We start from the raw sequence: 22,531 nt of genomic DNA, 5'->3' as shown, positions 1-22,531 counted from the left end.
GTGCTTGCTGAACTTATAAAAACACTCCAGAAATCAAATTCCCAAAGTTTGCTGATTCTATCAGGCGACTTTAATTTAAATCTAAATGAGGACGATTTACATACTCACATCCTTAGACAAAACACCCGGGCTGTGCCCAACTCATCAATCTCAAAACAACTGACTATGTTGGGATTAACTATCTTAAAGTCTGAAACAGTAGGCGGATTGACAACAGCTCCCACATACATGAGTGGCAAGGTTTTGTCAACGATTGACTTTACCTTAGTCAGTAACAAACTGATCGACTTAACGGAGGGCTATGAAATAGTAATGCGATCTGAAAGTGACCACTTTCCTCAAATTATTTGGATCAACTTAGGGGTGCCGGAGTCTGCCCAACTAACTGCTCTCTCTGCTCATACAGAGAAATTCAATTTACGAAGACTGCGTTGGAGGGGTAGCGGAACCAAAGCCATCTACGAAACCGCAAGCGCCTTCTTTGTTCTACACGAAAATGAACAAAAAGACGATCCGGTTTCAACTTGGGAAAATCTGTTAGAGAACCTGTCCATTCAACACTCGGTACCCCTTGCCTTGCATCAAGTCCCACTAGTTTTACGGGAACCATGGTTTAATAATAAACTAAGACAGGAAAAGAGAAAATTAGCCCAGGTGCAACGGAAGGCAATAAGGAGTAACATCGAGCGCTCCTCACTAACCTACTCCCTTGTTAGGAGTATGAGAAAAAAGTATCGTAAAATGGTGTGGAAAGCCAAGAACAAATAGAAGGAAGAAATGTGGGCGAAATTGCTAGTAGCCAGTAAGAAGCGCAACACAAGGGACTTCTGGGGTATTATTAACAAATTAAACAACGCAGAAGTAATATCCCAGGATCCCGGCATTAGCAAACAAAGCTGGGAAGACCATGTCAAAAAGCTCTATTTCAAAATGTACGAATCTCTTTCTGAAAATTATTGTTGCTCTAATCCCACCACGAATTCAATCCATCTGAAAGGAGCAGTAGAAAACTCTACAAATAACCGAGATATAGGAAGGCTCAATGACCTGCCGATACAGTCTGACTCATTTTCCAGCAACAGAGTCAAAAGGTTTATTAACAAACTTAAAACAGAAGGGGCACCAGGACCCAACGGTCTTCCTAATGCAGTATTTAAATATAACGCTGATTTTTGGGCCCTCCAGCTGTCTGCCCTGTTTAACCAAGTTTTTGCCCGTAAGCAGCAGCCTCCATCATGGAATGGTAATATCATCCACCCCATTTTCAAAAAGGGGGACAGGAGACTGCCACAGAACTATCGTCTAATATCCTTGATAGACGTGGAAGCCAAACTATACGCATCCTGCATTCTGGAGGAAATACAGGAATGGGTGGATAATAACAATCTAATCCCCAGTTATCAAACAGGTTTTCGAAAAGGGACAGGGACAACAACAAATCTCACAGCCCTAGCACTCCTGATAGAAAGAGCCAAAACGAAGAACAGCCGGTTATATGGCTGCTTTATCGACATCAGAGCCGCCTTTGACCGGGTTAGTAGGGGGAGACTTTGGGCAAAACTCAAGAAGTGGGGGCTGTCAACAAACCTTCTCAACTCTCTAATGCTCCTCTACACGGACACTTGGGCAAGGGTCAAACAAGGACAGGGCACAAGTCTCACGTCAAAAATTCCAACTGAAGACGGACTGAAACAGGGCTGTGTCCTGGCTCCTTGCTTATTTAATCTATACCTCGCCGATCTAGGGAAAAAACTTGGTCAAGTTGTAAGTCATGCTCCGAATCTCTGCAACACCCCAATGCCAATTATCCAGTTTGCAGATGACATTGTCCTTTTAAGCCAAACTCCAATCGGGCTGCAAAGGTTGATAAATGCTCGACAACTCTACTTAGACGAAGAACATCTGGAACTTAATAGAGACAAAACAAAAGTAATACGTCTTGTAGAGCGAAAATCAATTAAATACTATTGGACATCTAACCACCTTGCAATAGGGGAACACCCGCACTATCGGTATCTGGGGGTCACCATCGGCAAAGATAATTCAAAAAAACAACACTCTGCGGTGTTAAAAGCTAAGTCCCAGACGTTAATCTATGGATACAGGCGTCTCTTGCAAAAACTGGATGGTCCAAATTATATCCATCTTTTAAAAGTAATGGCCGCTCAGGTTTTACCCACATTATCGTATGGGCTGGTAACATGGCTTGGAGGGGAGATTTGTCTACTAAATACTCTACAAAACAAAATTTATAAAGAAGTATTCAAACTGCCTAAATGCTCCTCACCAGCGCAGGTGAGATTAGAATTGGGGCTTCAGAATCAAATCTTCAGGGCCAAGTCAACATTTGTTAAATTCAGCCACAAACTTCGCGCCGCCGACCCAGACACTCTAAATAATCTTTGTTGGCAAGCAATTAATACAGATCCCACTCAGCCCTGGGCCATTCATTTGGAGAAATGCCTTATGGACTTTGATCTGCAAGTAACATGGAATAAAAAAGTTGATCAAGCCAGTTTCTGCAAAATAGTAAATTCTATTGCTAAAAGGAAGTCTGTTCTAGAAGACAAACAAACACTGTCCCATCAACGTCATGCCTGGTCAGTCATTTCTTCTTACTCACTCCAACAACCTCAGGCCTATTTGGCAACCAATTTTAGCCACTATTTAAAAAAATACCTTATCAACCTCCGTATGGGCCTTCACGAATCTAAGGATTTACTACCTTCCTGGAAACCCCAAGATGATTGCCCAAAATGTCGACTCTGCGGATATCATACTGAATCTCTAGTTCATTTGTTTTGTGCATGTCCATCCCTTATGGTATCTAGAAGACGCTTTATACGGGACATAATGAACAACCTGAAAATAAGAACATGTCGCCAGGCCGTTATTTTCTGGCTGGGAGGTTCATCTCCAATCCTGACCTGTCGGGGTCTCAAATTTATGATGGAAATTAGAAAGCAGCTACAGGCCTCCCAATGATCATTTTACATATTGCCTTGCCCCTACCTTCTTTGCCCACTCTATAAATCCTTATCCTGTAAGAGGGGGCGGGTTTCGAGTAGAGCTCTAGTTTTAACTCTTTTTTAAACTGTTATCTTCTTGTTTTTTATAATGTAACCTGCGTTGCAAACACTGGTTAATCTTACCTTTCTTATTGTAAGGATTTTTATTAATTCAACAATAAAAATATTTTGTATTTGTATTTGTATTTGTATAACAGGTCTCTGGGGATGGTATTATCACAAGAAGGCCTGTGCACATTTGTTGTTGTAGAGGTTATTTGTTCACTTTATTTTGCTGCTGTGCTTTCAGCTCCTTTATTACAATGTGATTTTGTTGTGAGGTAATCTGGTTGTGTTACGTTTTGTATTGACTGTTTCAGTATGATGTGCCCTAACTGTGTTATCCTTTGTGTATGTTATCACATTATGCTCAGTTGTTTTCTTTAGATAAGTCAATACATTCTGCTATATTTCCAGCAAAAAGCAGCATACAGTTTGAACATCTGTGTGACAAACAACATTTCATCACTGTCTAAAGTGGTAAAATCAAGCTGCTTGAGCTAATCCGGTACTGAAGACACCAGTCACAATACAATTGTGGCAAAGATTGTTTTAACTCCCCTAGAGCTCACTTTATGTGATACAGCCCTATGGTCTTCGTCGTAGTTTTGGTCTTACTGATGTCGAGCTGGAGCAGCCTCATTTTACCACATTAGACAATGGTGTGCTATTGTCTGTCACTGGAACCTTAAAGAAATTGCTGTTTTTGGCTGGAAATGTGGGGTTGAAAGAAACAATGGTCTAACAATGGTTTAAGGGAGGTCTAACAGGTGCTCGGGTAGCCGAGGCTACTAATTAATGAGTGTAGATTAACCCAAGGACCTGTTTGTCCTCCCTTAGACCATTGTTCCTTTCAATCTCATATACTACCCCTGGTCTTACTACTGGAGTCCCGTTGTTCTTTATACATATATGGCTGTAAATGCAGCAGCATTTGTTAACACCTCTAAAGTACTTATGGAGCACTTCAGAGCACAACTCTACAAAATATAGCTAAATAATGCAAACAAAAAATTGACTGGGCACAGCAGAAATTGACTGTTAAAACAGAACACAACAGTACAGCACAAGATAGAAATACAATGCAATAATTTAACACACAAAATAAATGCCACAACATAACAAACAAGCTCAAATGTTCTTTTCTCTCATTACCAACTCTGCAAATCTGCTTTCATAGTACAGCAATAAAATGTTGTTTGCACCAAGGATTGCCTTTCTTGCACCCATGAATCCCAAGTAAAAATGTCCTGTGAGCCGGACCTTTGTTATTTGGTTACTATTTTTCCAGATGTGTGCAGGAAGCACTTTACATACAATGAAGGTCCACTCAAAGAGGTTCATCTCATTACCTAGGCTTGCTGTAATGTAGATGTCATCCTATATACAGATGTTCATGTTTGGGGGTCTGTGAATATGGCCTTTGTGGTGACAATTATATCCTGCATAGCAGCTGCGGTAGAATTTCTTAGCCATGTGCTAAAAATCCCCCGCAGTTGGACGTCCTATGACTAAATACTTCCCATGCATTCCTGTCCTGATGAAGATGCTGTTTGGGTTCAGGTGCAGATAGTCATTGGCATTCCAGTGCTTCCGCGTGCAGGCAACCTCTACCTTGGCACAGTGCCTGATTGCACATCTTTGCTGCCAATGTCGCATTGATGATGCAGGGATTTAATACATGTTGCAGGTATCTGTCAAGCGTTCTGTACTTTCTCTGTGAAAGCAAAAAAAAAAATATTCATAAGTCATTTTGATGATACATCAGAAAGGGGTGTTTTGTGTCAAAAGATACCTTTGTGTATTAGGCACCTAATAAAGTGCCCTTCTGGATACCATACTGTAATTTCTACATGCACTTTTGGAATCTTGCCTCTTCTGTCCTCTTATCTGGGGACCCTGGGGCATATTACCAAGGGCATTATCATCGCTTTAGCGGGAATTTTTCCAGCTAAAGCGGCGATAATTTTATCGCCCTATTACCTAGCTGACGCTAACACCAGTTAGCGACAGCTAATAGGTGATAGCTGGCATTTAGGGGCCCACTCTGCATGTCAGCGATGATTATCACTAATGACATGCAAAGTGGGCGTGGCAAGATGTTAGCGAGTGGAAACAGTCGCTAACATCGTTATTTTACAGCGATATTCATGCATTTCCCAAGATTTTTACCACTTTTGAGATAAACCCTGATAATATCAAGGTATCTCAGCGGTAAAAATCGTCGGAGTGCGGCGATATTTTAATGCCCGCTAACCAAGCTTAGCGATAATTATCGCTATAGCTTGGTAATATGCCCCCCTGACTTTGAACTTCCTCTTCCCCTCCTTGCTGAAAATTAACCTGCTATTTAAATGAACCTTGTAGGGGCTTGCCTTGGAGAAGAATCTACTTTACCTTCAATACGGAGTGCCCAATGGAGATGAGGAAGAATGAGTGGGAAACGTCTATTAGAATGAAGCCAGAATCCCGCAGTGCCTTTACAGCATTGGAAAAAAAAAGAACGCGTCTTTAGGACTCATTCGATCGGCACATAAGTCGTTAGAAAAACTTGCTTTAGGAATTGCAATGGTGGAATGATGTTGGATTTCGAAGTCCAACACCTTCCCTCCTGTGATGCATACTGGAGTTGGAATAGTAAATGAACCTATTCCAAATTCCAGCGCTCCCCAAGGCAAGTCGTTATAACGACTTGTGTGATGAACTAATGAGTACTAAAGAAGAGTTTGCTCTGATGACGGCGTTGTGAAGGCACAGCGTGATTCGGGCTTGCGGAAAACCGGCATACATTCAATTGAGTACCCATTCTATAGTTCGTATCCAGATTTTCTAAATTACTGTTAAAAGCACCCAAAAAGAGTAATCTACATACAACAAGCAGTGGAACTAGTAGAATGAAGTAAGAAACTACTTTGAAGTGTAAGGTGTTGGGTAGTGCTGAGGAGTTCATGACCTACGTCAGCTGAATTAGTGGCTTTTAGTCTTAGGCCTATCCAACAGCATCGGAGCAGGTCAGGTCACCAGTTCTATCTCCAAGGGCTGCAGTTGCACCATCGACACAAGCCCTGTCTGAACTACATTGCCGCTACACAATTATAATGCAAGTGCACCATGTGCAACCCAAATGAAATCCAACTCACCAGAGCAGAGGTCTTTGAGGGGACATGCTGGATGTTTGCGGATTTACAAGTGATATTTTAGGTGCTGTGGGATCCAGAGAGGAGAATTCTCACAGCATCAAATGCCCTCCTCATGAGACAGCAGCATTCCCAAAGATATTAACCACTTGTTCGTAGATAATCGATCCGCCTAAAGCTCTCAATCTGGCCTTTCAGTCTAAACAGTAGTCTAATGTTTTCAGAGAATAGAAATATATCTACCGATACATTGCTCTTCCTGACACTTGAATATACCGAGGCTGTTAATTATTCTCGCTTTTGTTTGTTTTACTACCCCAGTTGTATTAAGGGGCATCTAGGAAACATTGGGTATCATATTTAATTCTTAGCTGTAGCAAGAATTGCATGGTTTAGAGATATCTAAGCCTTGCAGTGGGAGTGAACTGGGAATAACTTAATGGTGGTGTTGCTTGTGATAGTGTCCCGTCTTTACGAATGCCCCGCTTCCACTCCTGAGCACATATTACTGAATACATATTCTGTGTCGAATTATAAAATGACAATTTCATCTAAATAGTTATAGCTGTATGGTCTTACAAATAAATAAATAAACAAAAACAAGTGATATGACCTACCACACTCTTTGCAAAACCGAGGTCGCCCCACATCACAACATCAGAGGGATCACTGACAGAATATCGAAATCAAAAAAATCGACATACAAAAATATCGAGTCAAAAATATCGAAATACAAAATATCGACAGCCTATCTTCAAACAGGTAAGTACCAAAATATCGACTCCAAAATATCGACTTACAAAAATATAGACAGTAAAAATATCGAATTTTTTAAATGTCTTAAAATTAAGTTAAAAATAATATATATAAATATATTTAATATAAACTTAGAAATAAATATTAAATAAATGTAATATTAATAAATAATTAATATAAATAAAAAAATTATATCACCAAAAATAATACATATATATATATATATATATATATATATATATGTATATATATATATATATATATATATAAACATATTTTTTAATAAACATATTAATATAATATAATTTAATTTAATTTAATTTCATTAAATTAATTTAATTTTACTTTATTTTTACACTGTACCCCTGTACCCCAAAAACCCAAAACTGACCCTGAACCCTAAAAATACCCCTTTACCCAAAAACTAAAAACTGACCCTGAACCCTAAAAATACCCCTTTACCCAAAAACTAAAAACTGACCCTGAACCCTAAAAATACCCCTTTACCCAAAAACTGACCCTGAACCCTAAAAATACCCCTTTACCCAAAAACTAAAAACTGACCCTGAACCCTAAAAATACCCCTTTACCTAAAAACCAAAAACTGACCCTGAACCCTAAAAATACCCCTTTACCCAAAAACTAAAAACTGACCCTGAACCCTAAAAATACCCCTTTACCCAAAAACTAAAAACTGACCCTGAACCCTAAAAATACCCCTTTACCCAAAAACTAAAAACTGACCCTGAACCCTAAAAATACCCCTTTACCTAAAAACCAAAAACTGACCCTGAACCCTAAAAATACCCCTTTACCCAAAAACTAAAAACTGACCCTGAACCCTAAAAATACCCCTTTACCCAAAAACCCAAAACTGACCCTGAACCCTAAAAATACCCCTTTACCTAAAAAACAAAAACTGACCCTGAACCCTAAAAATACCCCTTTACCCAAAAACTAAAAACTGACCCTGAACCCTAAAAATACCCCTTTACCTAAAAACCAAAAACTGACCCTGAACCCTAAAAATACCCCTTTACCCAAAAACTAAAAACTGACCCTGAACCCAAAAAATACCCCTTTACCCAAAAACCCAAAACTGACCCTGAACCCTAAAAATACCCCTTTACCCAAAAACCCAAAACTTAAATTTAATTTCCAAAACCAATTACTTTTATTTACTAAGTAAATTTTATTTAATGGTCAATTATTAATTAATTAACAAATTTAATTAATTAACATATTTAATTAGTTATTATTAAATTACTCCCCACCCTATCCCCCTATAAACTCACAACCCACTACAGAAATTAATTTACTAATTATTATTTATTTATTCTTTAAATATTTATAATTACCAATTATATTTTAATTATTTACCAAATAATAATTAATTAACAATTATTATTAATTTACATATGTAATTAATTAAATTTAAATTACTTCCCACCCTATTCCCCTATAAACCCACAACCCGCTAAAAAAATAATATAGTAAAAAGTAATGATTTATCAATTATTCAATTATTATTAATTACCAATTATAATTTAATTAATTAACAATTATTAATTAATTAACAATTACTATTTATTACATATTTATATAATTATATTTAAATTACTTCCCACCCTATTCCCCTATAAACCCACAACCCGCTAAAAAAAAGAAATATAGTAAAAAGTAATGATTTATCAATTATTCAATTATTATTAATTACCAATTATAATTTAATTAATTAACAATTATTAATTAATTAACAATTACTATTATATTACATATTTATATAATTATATTTAAATTACTTCCCACCCTATTCCCCTATAAACCCACAACCCGCTAAAAAAAAAATATAGTAAAAAGTAATGATTTATCAATTATTCAATTATTATTAATTACCAATTATAATGTCATTAATTAACAAGTATTAATTAATTAACAATTACTATTATATTACATATTTTTATAATTATATTTAAATTACTTCCCACCCTATTCCCCTATAAACCCACAACCCGCTACAGATTTATATTACACAATTATTACAAATTATAAAACACCTAATTTGACATATTTTTGTTGTCTATATTCTATCTACTCGATATAATGTCTAGTCTATATTTTTGAATCAATATTTTTGCTATTAATATCGATAGTAATCGATATTTTTGTAGTCGATATTATGTCTGGTCGATATTTTGTCTAGTCTATATTTTTGACTCGATATTTGTGTATGTCGATATTTGTGAGGTCGAAATTATGTCTGTGTAGCCATCAGAGATGTACCACGCCACACTTTCTCCAATAGTGTGTACGGGGTCACCCTGGAAATACAATGGTTCAATGTAACAAGTGGAATACCATTGGTCAAAAAAAAATGCTTGACATTAGTGACATGACCGCATGAAAATGAGTCACATGGTATACATCAGAAGGCATTAGTAATTAGTAGCATTACATCATGAACAATAATTAAATGATAAAGACCAGAAGGCATATATACGAAGCTACCAAGCATTGAGATCTGCTAGGGTAACTTACCCCAGACTGCATAATAATTACAGCTACCTCAATTAGGCATTTATTCTTTGGCTAGGCTAGGATAAGCCCTATGCAGAGCTAGTTTGTTGTATTATGAAATCTATATTATAGCTGTAGTCTGCTCATACTGATCTGTATAGTGCATATGGTATAGTCCAGATTAAACTCCAGTCTGTTCTAGTTTGATCCACACTATATTATAAGAGCGCTGCAACCTTCAGCCTTTTATAAGATGATATGTTCAGCTAGCACAGAGAGGTCTGCCTAACCTCTAGCCTGTTGTTTTAATTTCTCTATGGCTTCTCTGTCAGATTTTCTTCTGCTGGTCTAATATTAAATAAAATGCAGTTCTCCAGATGAAGGCAATTAACATGAATGTGATCAAAACATTTGCATGATGACCGCAACGGACCAATGTGATATGATGTACATAATCTTTGAATATGTTCTGTCATTTAGCCATTATTTTGATTTTTGTGGAGCTCTTTATTCTTATAGATGTGAACAGTATGTAGATTACCTGGTGCACCTTTATACTGAAACCAATTGCATTATAATGTATCCTAATTAACAATAAATGCTTCATATACTCAGCTGTACGATACACACTTTTTTGAAGAACATTCAATAAATATTTTCAATAGGGAGATTCTTTCCCCAGAAGGTACTTAATGAATAATACACAGTTTGTTTATCTAAAACTAAACTATCTTGAATTTTGCAAGTAAACATCCAAGAGAATCATTGATTTTTTCATTGTGGATGGGTGAAGGAGCTACAGGGAGGTGTTGGGGAAGGAAGATGTGTGGACAGTGCTAGAAACTTTGGGATTGGGGAACACTGCACTCAAAGACTGACTTTTATATTCATGGGTAAACAAATCTCCCCAGAGGAACACTCTGCAGTGATGACCAGAAACGCAAACAACCCCTACTATACTTTCAGCGGTTTAGTGGAAATTGAATGACCTATTCTCCCCCACTACCTTGCACCCTACACAGAAAGCTCTCAACCAGGAGACGACATTGACCATTCTTACATGAGTTTCATCAATGATTGCAACATCCATGCTCCCTCAATCCACTCAACAATGTCACCTAATTGGAAAACCCACAACCTGGAAATGAGACTACTTATCTTGGTGTGCCTAGGAAATGTCACAGTGTTCTGGTTCTATAAGTACACCAAGAAAAGTATTAACTGGCCTATTATGACATTTTTCCCATTACATATTCTAACTTTATAACATAAGACGGAGTGCAGCTAAAACTGAAGGCTTTTGAAGTGTAAGGATTGTCTTGTGAATGGTTGATTATATTAAAAGACTTTTCTTTAGAACTGTATACATATGGATCCAACAGAGGCACCGATTTGAGTTTGGACGTTTGTAAATCAGGAACTCTAACTGTTGGTAGCAAGACCAAGTAGGGCAGCATGAGAACGTATTGTCTGAAAGGCAAAATCATACTGACTCCTATTTTTCATCTAGATTGCAGTTTTCTCCTTGAGGTCCCTTGCAATGGTGGAAGTGTTAGTAAGCCACGGCTTGTAGAGTGCTACTGCTTGTTATTTGAGGACTGTATGATACTTTTTGCACCACCCATTTATGACCCATCTTATTAAAAAAATATCTGTGCACTGATGCTCATGTACAACTACCTGAGTAAGGGTAGCGCACAAATCTGAATCAATGATGAGCAGACAAGGGGGGGGCCTGGCAAGATGGCCGAGGAGACGTCTCTCTTGGCTCTCTCATCAGCCAATTTGAATCCGGCATCATCCTGATGACCCCATGCACTATTTTGTATAGTACACAGCGGATAATAGGGGCAGAATCATTACTGGCATCCACTTGCCCTTCCACAGATCATTACAGGTGATGCGGAGGAAAAAAATATCTGGGCCAGGACCGTTCACCATCTTGCGGACTGAGCCAGGGAGACCTACAGCGTGGGGAATCGTGGACACTGATGACGTGAACGGTGAAGTCCGCGGTGAGAAATCTGGCAGCCTCCTATCTGAAAACGTCTGTACTGCAGGGGATATCAATGGTTTCCTGGGTGGGAACATGGACCGTGTGCCCCCAAGACCCCTTGCTAAGCCTAGGAATCAATCAATCAATCAATCAATTTGTATAGCGCGCTACTCACCCAGAAGGGTCTCAAGGCGCTGGGGGGAGGGGTTCGTTACTGCTCGAAAAGCCAGGTCTTGAGTTGTTTCCTGAAGGAGGGTGGTCCTGGGTCAGCCGTAGGTGGATGGGGAGGGAGTTCCATGTCTTGGCCCCCAGGTAGGAGAAGGATCTTCCTCCAGCGGTGGCTCTGCGAATGCGCGGTACGGCGGCGAGGGCGAGGCTGGCCGATTGTAGCTGGCGGGTAGGAGTGTAGAAGGTGAGGCGGCTGTTGAGGTACTTCGGGTCCATGTCGTCGGCGTAGGAGATAATGTTAAGGTTGTGTTGGCGTGCGATGGCTGCGAGGGGACTCGTGTAGACGTGGAAGAGGGTGGGGCTGAGTGAGGATCTTTGTGGTACACCGCAGATGACTTCGGGGACCTCGGATCTGAACGGGGGGAGGCGGACTCTCTGGGTTCTTCGGGCGAGGAACGAGATGATCCACTCCAGTGCCTTCCCTTGGATTCCGATGTTGCTGAGGCGCTGTACTAGGGTGCAGTGCAGACGGTGTCAAATGCTGCAGAGAGGTCCAGGAGGATGAGGGCCGCTGTTTCCCCGTTGTCGAGCAGGGATCTGATGTCGTCGGTGGCTGCGATGAGGGCGGTCTCGGTGCTGTGGTTGGCTCGGAAGGCGGACTGCGAAGGGTCGAGGGATCCGTTTGTCTCGAGGAAGGTGGTGAGCTGTTTGTTGACAGTCTTCTCGATGACTTTGGCAGGAAAAGGGAGAAGCGAGATGGGGCGGAAGTTCTTGAGGTCGGTGGGGTCCGCTGTCGGTTTCTTCCGGAGGGCGCTGAGCTCGGCGTGCTTCCAGCTCTCCGGGAAGGTGGCGGTGCTGAAGGAGATGTTGATGATGTCCCGGAGTTGGGTTGCGATGATGGAGTCGGCCTTGTTGAAGACGTGGTGGGGGAAGGGGTCGGTTGGTGATCCAGAGTGGATGGTGTTCATCGTGCGGGTGGTGTCTTCGGTGCTGACCGGGGTCCAGTTGCAGAGGGTGGTGGTCGGGGGCATTGGTTCGGTGGTTGAGTGCGTGGTCTGTGCGCCAAAGCTGTTGTGTATGTCAGCGATTTTGCGGTGGAAGAAGGTGGCGAGTGAGCCGCAGAGGTCTTGCGAGGGTGTGATGTCGTTGTTTCCGGCGTTGGGGTTGGAGAACTCTTTGACGATGCTGAAGAGTTCCTTGCTGTTGTGGGTGTTGTTGTCCAGTCGTTCTTTGAATGTTGCCCTTTTGGTGGTGCGGATCATCTGGTGGTGTTTGCGGGTGGCGTTCTTGAGGACAGTTATGTTTTCTGTGGTCTGGTCGTGGTGCCAGGCTTTTTCAAGGGTGCGGCAGTTTTTCTTGGATGTTTTGAGTTCGTCGGTGAACCAGGTGGCTTTCTTGCTGCCGGTTCTGCTGGGAGGGTTCTTTAGTGGTGTGAGGTCGTCGGCGCAGTTGGTGAGCCACTGTGTGAAGGTGCAGGCTGCTTCGTTGGGGTCCGTTGCGTTGGCGGGGGTGGTTCTGGCTGAGAGAGGTGATGAGCTGGTCGGCGGTGATCTTGCTCCAGCTCCTGCGAGGAACCTGTTGATGGTGGTGGTGGGTCGTGGTTCTTCTGAAGCTGAAGTGGACGCAGCTGTGATCCGTCCAATGAAGTCCGGTGGAGTAGCTGAAGGAGATGTGCTTGCTGGAGGAGAAGACGGGGTCGAGCGTGTGGCCGGCGTAGTGGGTGGGGGTGTTCACCAGTTGCTTGAGTCCGAGGTTGGCGAGGTTGTCCAGCAGGGTGGTGGTGTTGGTGTCGTTGTTTTTCTCCAGGTGGAAGTTGAGGTCCCCTAGGAGTATGTAGTCAGCGGACGGGAGGGCGTGCGGACTGATGAAGTCTGCGATGTCTTCGCTGAATTGTGTGCGTGGTCCCGGGGGTCTGTAGATGAGGGTGCCTCTGAGGGTGGTCTTGGGGTCGGTGTGTATCTGGAAGTGGAGGTGCTCGGCGGCGGTGAAGGTGTCGTCAGAGATGGTCGTGATGCGGATAGTGTTCCTGTGGACGATGGTGATGCCTCCTCCAGTCTGGTTGACGCGGTCCCTCCGGGTGATCTTGTATCCGTCCGGGATGGCTATGGCGATGTCGGGCGCTGAGGAGGCGTTCATCCAGGTTTCCGTGAGGAAGGCGACGTCTGGTGATGTTGTGTGGAGCAGGTTCGACGGCGTGTCTGTGGACGGAGCGGGTGTTGAGCAGGATGCACTTGAGGTGGTTGTTGCTGGTGCCTGGCCTTTCGGGTGCGGTGCAGGTCCGGAGGCAGGTGAACTTGCAGGTTTGGCAGCTGAAGGGTCCATGGGTGTGTTTCGGGGTGGCTCGGTGGCAGGCGGGGTTCCAGTCGGGTTTGAGTGCGTTGAGGGTGGCAGCGTCGTACGTCCGCCGTGTGGGCTGGCATCCTCGGGGGCCAGGGGTCCTGGCGCTGGGCGCGGGCCAGACGTGGACGGGCGCAGACGCGCTTGCCTTTGGCGCACAATCGGCGTGCCCGCTGCGCGTGAATGCTGTGCGTACGCGTGGGCTCCATATGAGGCGAAGTGGGAGGGAGGAGCAGCTGGGAGGCGGGAGCGGGGGGCCAATGGGGTTCACAGAAAGAAAAGGGACGGGGGGCACACCAGGGGCACAACAGTTGGACAGAAATGAGGAAAAAAATTATTTACACGCACAGAATGAGGGCAACAGTACAACTAACGAACAGTACACAGCGACGAAAAGTACAGTGCAGTTACGACAATTTCGAAAAATAGGGCCACAGCAGGGAGAGAGGGAACGAGCAGCAGCGAGGGGCACCGAGGGAGGCGCTTCAGCTGGCGAGCCGAGCGGCGTGGGGGGTGTCCTGTGGTCAGGACAGTGATGCTATGAGATATGAGATATGAGATATTATGAGATATTATGAGATATTATGGAAAGGGTGCAACTAGTGAACATGTAGCATCAACGGAATCAAGCAGTTCAAAAGTTTTCTTGCTACTCACCGAAGTCTGGTACTTTTAGCCGGTTAGATTACTGGTTTTTATCTGAAGACTTAGAACTGAAGGTAAGTAGTATAACGTACTTAACTAGATACTTATCCGATCACTCACCCGTATCATTAACTTTAGTTGGTGTGAAATCTCGCTTTGCAGTGCCACTGTGGAGGCTTAGGACAGAGTCACTAACGGACCCGTTGGCAGCAGTGCTGCTTACGAACCTAACACACTACTTTGAGACGAACTGGGGGACAGCCTCGTTACACTCTCTCGAGTGGGAGGCTATGAAAGTGGTCATGAGAGGGGATGTATCAAAAGGTCGCATGGAGTACACAATCTGTTGGAATCGGACAGAGACGGGCTGGAGGTCAAGCTGGGAGACCTAGAGAAAGCCCTCCCAGGGCCCCCCCACAAGCTGGCAGAATGGCAGACAGCACGCGAGGTCCTATTGACAGCCGTGCAGAGATTAGAAAAATTTACCCACACCGTCTACAGACAAAGACTACATGGGGAAGGGGATAGAACAGGAGTTCTACTGGCTCAGCGAAATAAACAAGTGATATGAGCTAACCCGATAGTACATCGAGATGGTACAATTTTTTTTTGTGAAACACGATAATAGCCATCCTAGCTGAACACTTTGAACAAATCTTTACACAGTGAACCCCGCACCACAGGATATGATACCTAAAACAGATAAGGACCCCCTAGTCACCAGCTCCTATAGACCCATTTCCCAATTAAACACAGATGTTAAAATCCTTAGTGATATCATGGCAGCCCGACTTCTCCCTGGGATTCCCTGGGTCATTCACCCTAAGCAGGTGGGTTTTATTCCTAAGCGCAGCACTACCAACAACCAAAGGTATGGTCCATGCTTAATGGATGATGATTATGCCATGGCACTGTTAGACATAGAACGGGCATTTGATTCGGTGAAATGGCACCATCTATGGCAGGTCTTGCAGAAGTTGGGAGTTGGTGAAGAATTTCTTAAATGTGTTACATTATTATACACCACTCCCCTAGTGCAACTCAAGGTAGGGAATTTTGTATCCAAACAGTTTGAGCTACACAAGGGCACACAACAAGGATGCCCGCTCTCCCCACTGTTATTTGCGCTAGCTGTAGAGCTACTGGCAGCGGAATTGCGTTACCGGCTGGGAGAGTGGGGGATCGAGCTGGGAGATACTTCTCATGTGGTCTCTTTGTATACCGACGATACCTTGGTCTATTTGCGCCGGCCAACGGAATCGGTACCACTTTTGCTGGAAGAACTGCAGAGGGTTAGGGAGGTCTCAGGAGTCTGAATCAACCCTGGCAAATCCAGGCTCATTCCCATGGAGTGACTGGTGGAAAAGCCCCTGTCTGAACGCACCAGGAAGGCACTGCCTTGGGGCGAGGGGGGACTGAGATATCTGGGCGTGAAGTTAGCATATAGAGCCTCCGCTTACCTCGACTTAAATATTGGCAGGGCCACATCAGGTTTTGGCGGGACCTACGATTATTCCTTATAATAATAATAATACCAGCATTTGTAAGGAGCACAGTTACCTCCGGAGTTGTGTCCCGGTGCTGGGGGCCATCAGGAAGATTAAGCAAGCTATTGCCCAGCGTCACAAGGTGCTGGGCGAACCTGCCACCGGTGATCAATACGTGAGCCTCCGTGTTCCAGAGTCAGCCACCCTGGCCGCTGCACCACAACTTTTCCATATGGGTCGAATAGCAATAATTAAAAGGGGGGTTCTACCCAGGTGTCTCCAGGCACTACAACACTCATTTTATATTGTCCCTTGGAGCTACTTTCATAAGCTGGACCCACTTCTTGTGGATCTCTAGTGGGGTAGTGGGTGTAGACTGGTAAGCTTACAGACATTGCGGCGCCCATGGGGTTGGGGGGGGGGGACTGGAGGTCCCATGCTTGGAATTATACTACATGGCGTCCCAACTCCAAAACACAGTGCATTGGTTGGACCCGTATAATAATTGGGAGTCGATCTGTTGGCAGGCACGCATGCAGAACACACGTTTCCAGAATTATTGATGCTTGGAGTGCTGTCCCCACCTGATTCCCGTATTTTGTGCGGCATGTCACTAGGATATGGGAGCGGGCTGTTAGCAGGGCGGTTAAACACACCCTATGTGCTCCAGACATGCCCTTATGGGAGTTGCAACCGTTTGCCCGGATTGCGGATTCCATGTCAGTATGCAGGTGGAAAGAGGGAGAGTGCCAAACAATATGTGACTTGAACACAGAGGGGAGGTTCATAACGTGAGATGAAGCCATGGATCTTTTCGACCTCGGGGCAGGGCAATTTTTACAATACGGGGAAATTTCCAGTGTCACCTGGGAGATATGGCCATGAAATTTGTATTATCCTTGGAAACTTCTATCTTTTCTGATAAAAATTACAATAAAGACTTAATGAACTGAACTGATTATTATATGTATAAATGTGTTTTTTAGAATGTATTGTGTCGAAATCAACGTACTTTATATAAAAAAGAAAAACATATGTAAATTTTTGATAATAAATAATTGTAAATGAAAACCTCTGCGGGTGATATATTTATCAGGATTTACTACCTGTTTATATGAATATTTAGTGGGGGACTCCACCCATGTTGCTTTATGTTGTGCTTTTCCTTGACTTTTCCCCCCAAAACCAGCTTTGTTATCAGGGACCCTCTTCTGTTGATTGTTAGTTTGTCCCGGACCTCCACAAGTGGAAGAATGGATGAAGGACATGTGCCAATGGGCAACAGCAGAAATGTTTTAAATGTTATAAGATCAGAAGGGAGAGCAGGACACGATCATTCAAGAGCCTGCCCATGGGACAGGAGCTGAACCAAACAGGGGGATTTAAGATTGGGGTGTGGCTTGATACCAACCTGACAATAAAGAATACTGCTTATTAACCATGCACAACCCTATTATAGCCGGTACTACAGTTGGGAAGGGAGGGAAGGGGACGGGGATGTGGGGGTAAGTGAGGATATGCCCAAATTAGGATTGGCATAATGGTGTAAGCCACAGAGATACTAGTAGGAATGTCCATGGCATTAATGGGGAGACTACAGGTGGGAACTCGGATCCCCCCTGTACGGACCTCATGATCTGTACAGACAATGTATTGCAATGGTGCAGACGATGGGACTGAACTCGACGAGAGGATGGATAATGTGGAATAAGGAAATGTGCCTATATCTCTGTAATACTGTCTGTTGTGAAATCCAAATGCCAATAAAGTTACTTTAAGGAAATGATGAGCAGACAATTTTTTGTGGTGGAGATTTCTCTTGCGAGAAGAAAAGTCCAATGTATTCTTTGGCCAAAGGAGGTCAATCAGAACGAAAATACTATTGACCATTGAACCTGTTTCAAGTGATACTAGCAACCAAGGCACAATAACCTGTATCCTTTAGAAATACAGTAATTTATCCTATATACAATCTCTATATGTTAATCATATCTATAAAATGACTATGGTGGCTGTGTGACTTACCAGAGTGAGATAGGTCGGTTGGTCATCTGTAAACACAAAACGCTAGTAGACATATATTGGCAGTAGAGCACTTTCCCTGTGGACAGTGGAAACCCTTTTTGCTTCTTGAACTCGGTGCCTTGTATAAAGCACTGCATTCGGCGAAGATGTCAACACTGTTTCCAGGTAAATTCTGGATAAAGCGCTGTGATCTCCCGCCAGAGCCACCCAAGTCTATCATTTTTTTTCTATTTCCAGGCAATGTCTGGTATAATCCTTCGGTTTCTGTTTATTATCATAATTATAACATTCGGGGAAGAGGAAAAATCTCCATTGCTTGTCTGACCTCAGCAGTTTTGCCAATGAGTGTGTTTATCTCATTATAAACTGGGATGCTGGCTCAAATTCGGTTCTGGCGATGAAGTGTGCTACGTGTGGGGAGAGAGGAGGGTGCGATTCTTTTTCAAAACAGTTTTCAATGCCCAGTTTCGGACCCAAGATGGCCTCCACTCTTCTCAGTCGATCACTGCCAGCCCAGCTTGTTTTTGACTAGTATATAAAAGCTAATGTCTTCTGCAGCTTTCTTCAAATGATGAGTGAACGGAATGAACTGGGGTATCCCGCCGTTAACTGCCTCGCCTGTGACCTCATCAATGTAGGGGTAGTAGCCAAGTCTGTCGCTGTAGAACAAAGAGATCGCCTGATTGGTGGCAGTCTTTTTTGGACTGCCTACCAGCCGGAAAAGCCTGAGATTCAGATGGGTCTTGCGACGTGTTTCACATTGTTCAGTTGGAGCGTTCCAAACCGTAATGAAAGGTGACTTCACGATGAGAGGGGGCGCCCTCAAAGTAAATGAAGGACAAAACAACACCAGAGCAGTAACAACTTGATATAACAAGCACCATCCACTCATGGGAAGGATTGTGTAACGCTAAGATATCGAGAATATATGCTGTGTAAGACCGAGATTTTACCTAGGAAAAAATACACATATATATGTATTATTTGTAGTATGTAAAAACAGTTTCGTTTTTGTTTATTAAACAGTATGATTTAGTTAATATACTGATTTATGTAATAATTTGTAATGGCTCCATGTTCATTTTAGTTTTCTACATTGACACTTCACAATATGATTTTGCCAATTAACACACAGATAACTGTTCCATTCTTCCCCAAGCGCCATTTTTACATGAAAGATAGAACACCTCATAGTCTAGATGGGCACAAAATGGATGGATTCCTATACTGTAGGTCATCAGGCGGCATGTAGCACCTTTTAAGTCACTGATTCAACATCTGTTGTCAAAGGGAGGCATTATCCAAACCATTGTTTTTTTTATTTCAGTCTACAGTGGTGGAATCCCTACTCTTGCTATCTTGAAGACCTCCTCAAGACCGCAGGTTTGTTAGACTAAGATTAATTTACAAGGGCCCAATTTGAAAGTTGGTCATTCATTATTCATCAATTAACGATCTTGCCAGTGTAAATTCTCAGAATATCTCTTTGTGCAGATTACAGATGATATTATAGCCCTCTGCTCACTCTTCAAGAATCCAAATATCCCTACAAATGAAAATGAAATCCACAGCAGAACTCGCCTCTTCTGTAAGTACCACATCACTTCTATCACCCAAGGATCCAACATAACTCGGATCATCAAACAAGTTTGAATGTTTGATGTCCTTCACCAGCTTGGGTAATTGAATAGGACAATGTTCTAGCTCATGCAGTGCTGCAAAATGGCTTTCTGTGACAGTGTAATACAACTAAATTAAATCAAGAAAAATGTTGCCCTTAGTAAGATCACTACTTTGATGAGTTTATATATTAGCCTACAAACTCCAAGTGACATGCATAAAAAGTTAAATGCAGGGTTTGTTTTGGACGAATTACATCACATGTAGGTGAGGTGATTTATATACCATTGTGTGCATTTGTCTTTCATGTAGTACTATGGATACATAAACACTAGATGGGTGATGTTGCCCCATTGTGCAAGTTACTTCTTTCTGTGAGAAAAATACTTCATTTTAGGACGGCACACAGTAGGAGACACCATACACTAATTAGGAAAGGAAATGCGGAAATCATAGTGCTCAGGCATACCACCGTAATGATGAGCACCCGTCCTCAACACCTCCATCGAGTCAGCTATATTCCTGGAACATGCCACATCATACCCCTGCTAAAGAAACCGTCTGCTGATGCAATCACGCTTTCCAGCTACACACCCATCTCGCTCCTACCATACTCAGCAAAGGCCTTAGAGAAACAAAATTAACTGATGCCTCACTGACCACCTCAGCAACCACCCGCTTCTCGACCTCATGCAGTGCATATTCTGGACCAACCACAGCAGAGAAACAGAACTCACCATCGCCACATACAATATCTGTATGATCCTCGACAGTGAAGCAATGGCAGCCCTAATTATCCTGGACCTCTCTGCTGCATTTGACTGTCACACATCCCATCCTCATTAGATGCCTGATTGAGACTGGCATCCAAGGACCCGCTTTCTACCGGATCTGCTCCTTCTAAATGGATAGAACACAAGCTGTCGCCCTGTGTTAGGGTTTGTACTAAGAACATAGCCCAGCCCCATACTGTGTAATGAGGATTGGCCCTGTGTGTCTTTTGTTTTTACTTTGTCATGAATAATGTTCCTTGTTTTATATTTTACTATGAGGGGTTTTCAAGTTGGCTCTTTTTTCACAAGCATAGGCCAAAATGACATTTTTGTACAACCTAATGCAGGAATAAACTGGATATTCAGTTTGAGCTCAGGGGCTCATTTGCATACTCAGCACATGGCCTTAATGGAAGTTGAAGCATGCTTCCCATGTTTTTCTAACCACACCCTAACTGGAGAACCCCACCCAAAGAAACAGTATAAAAGGCCCCATATTACAACAGTACTCGCTTGTGCTCATTGAATCCTCTTCCTCACCTGATTTCCAGATCAGTTCCAGTCCTGTGTGTTCCTCTGCAGTCTTTAAGGCACCTTCCCAGCGCGAGAAGTGTTTCGGCGGTGATCCAGCTTCGGCAGGGTTTCCATGGTGACACCAATGCTGCGAATCTTCCTTTCTGGTCCCTAGATGAAACCTGCCCGTTCTGCAACAAAATAAATAGAAATCATATATCAAGTAAGATCTTTGAAAAAGCTCGCATAGAGAGAAGCTCTCATAAAGGAAAAATGGTAATTACCAGCTCCATTTGTTTTTGCGAGTGTGTATTCTTTGATTTTCCGAACATTGTTTACAGAATCAAGACTTTGGTAATAACGAAGGAGATACAAAACTGAAAGAACAGATATTTGTGCTTAATGAAACTTCCGATGACTTACCTTTGAATCCCTGATCATAATCCGGGACTCTTCTATTGCCACGATCACAATTCTTAGCATACAAAGAAAACACAAGAGGAGAGAAAGAACTTTATTGAGAGCATATTAAGACTCAGTGAACATTGTGAATACTTTCAATATGTTTTAGGAAGTTATTATTTAGTAAGTTAGTGCGAAGGTCATACTATATGGTGTACTGGAATCACAGTGCAGGTCAGTGATTATTGTCATTTGAATTTGCACATATTTAAAGATAAGGATAAAAGCATTTTGTCATAAAAACTCCTTATGGTGAATCAGAATCACGTTTTATACAAAGGTATCTTCTTGACTAATGTTATAAACATATAGAGAAAAAGACAAGACATGGTTTTTATAAGAGAAGTGTGATAACATATTCACTTATGTTTTAGATGTACTTGTCAACTCCCAGAATTAAGACTTGCTGAAGCTAGAAAGGAGTGAAGTCTAATCAACGTGAGCCGTAACCAGAGAAGTGTTTATTTTCTGTTTATTATTTTGTCCCATTTTTCCCCTTTCCCCTGTTAATCTATTCTTGCCAAACTGAGTTGTACATCCAGTTGGGCTAGTATAGGTTTTTAGGGGCGGAAGAGAATTAGCGTCTCATCTCTCAAGTTGAACAACCTGGATTTCAGGTGAGTTAAGGTTAACACCCTGACACCTTACTCATTGGAAGCATGCAAACTCATCTGTAGAGTACCTCAGGGTTCATTGCTTAGTCCCACCCTCTTCAATGCATATATGATCCTTCTGTCCAGTGTCGTCTGTGCATAGCAAACACAACAAGATGATGGACAGAGCACTGAAACTTTTCAGACATTCACCCCAGACATGGGTCTCCGAATTGCTACGACCCCAGATTCAAGCTATCCTGGCTCTAAACTGGAATGGCATGGCATGCATAAAATGTATGGATTCAACCCAGATCTGCAACTGGGGGTGAATGAATGATTGATACAGCTTTCTGTCCATCATCTGTTCTTTTTTGCATGTGTCGCCCTAAGTGGGAAGGGTATACCCAGACATGGGTTCTGTGCTTCCTACA

General features: G+C 42.5%; 1 pseudogene; it reads right to left on the bottom strand.

Moving 5' to 3' along the window:
• Window positions 1–4,199: 4,199 nt before the first annotated feature.
• Window positions 4,200–21,483, bottom strand: LOC144763894 (hyaluronidase PH-20-like; annotated as a pseudogene).
• Between the last annotated feature and the right edge of the window lie 1,048 nt (window positions 21,484–22,531).

This window comes from Lissotriton helveticus, chromosome 1_1, assembly GCF_964261635.1.
Source record: "Lissotriton helveticus chromosome 1_1, aLisHel1.1, whole genome shotgun sequence".
NCBI classification, from domain to species: Eukaryota; Metazoa; Chordata; class Amphibia; order Caudata; family Salamandridae; genus Lissotriton; species Lissotriton helveticus.
The sequence above is the reverse complement of the archived record's forward strand: the minus strand, read 5'-3'. Positions and strand labels throughout refer to the sequence as shown.